Here is a 1,113-nt window from a genome sequence, read left to right on the forward strand (position 1 = left end):
ATTATTATTATTGAACATTCGTATTATTAAATATGCTATTATTTAAGATTCAATACTTTGTTATTTTAGTCAGAGAATAGCACTTTTGTCCCTTTCTTTGAATGCTTCTCTGAAGTTTGTGGCGTTGCCGTTTCCAGTGCTAAAAAAGCGCCCCCGGAACGCCGTTCGTTTGGAGTTTTTTTAAAGTTTTTTTTTAGTTTACACAAATCAAATCATCATTGCGCGTGTTTAAAAGTAGTTGTACAAGAAATATTCAAATGCAATAAGATAGAATGATTTGATTATTCAGTTTGTAAAAGTTTTATCGTATTTTGCCGCTTAAAAATTAAAGAGATGAAAATTGCTTCTAGGCATTCACAAAGGACAGGCATATTATCGCAAATAATCTGCGGGATTGCACCGTGCACTTTACTATAACAAAATCTAGGGCAACCTATGTTTTTCGTTTATTGAATTATCAGGGATCTATATCCAAGATTGTAGGATTTCGTGAGATTTTGCCTCAGAAGCAGAACTCGGTTTGTCTGTGTACGGATAATCAGAAGTCCATTTTTTTAAATTATTTTCCGTCCATAATCGTCTTAAATTTTACTCTCGTAAGTGTCCTAGAAAAATAAAGAAAAAGAAATTGCTTCTAGGCATTCATTAAAGACAGGCATATTATCGCGAATAACCTGCGGGATAGAACCGTGCACTTTACTATAACAAAATCTAGGGCAACCCAATTTTTTCGTTTATTGAATTATCAGGGATCTATATCCAAGATTGTAGGATTTCGTGAGATTTTGCCTCAGAAGCAGAACTCGGTTTGTCTGTGTACGGATAATCAGAAGTCTATTTTTTTAAATTAATTTCCGTCCATAATCGTCTTAAATTTTACTCTCGTAAGTGTCCTAGAAAAATAAAGAAAAAGAAATTGCTTCTAGGCATTCATTAAAGACAGGCATATTATCGCGAATAACCTGCGGGATAGAACCGTGCACTTTACTATAACAAAATCTAGGGCAACCTAAGTTTTTCGTTTATTGAATTATCAGGGATCTATATCCAAGATTGTAGGATTTCGTCAGATTTTGCCTCAGAGGCAGAACTCGGTTTGTCTGTGTACGGATA

This window comes from Parasteatoda tepidariorum, chromosome 2, assembly GCF_982258835.1.
Source record: "Parasteatoda tepidariorum strain Cologne lab strain chromosome 2, Ptep-v5.0, whole genome shotgun sequence".
Taxonomy (NCBI): domain Eukaryota; kingdom Metazoa; phylum Arthropoda; class Arachnida; order Araneae; family Theridiidae; genus Parasteatoda; species Parasteatoda tepidariorum.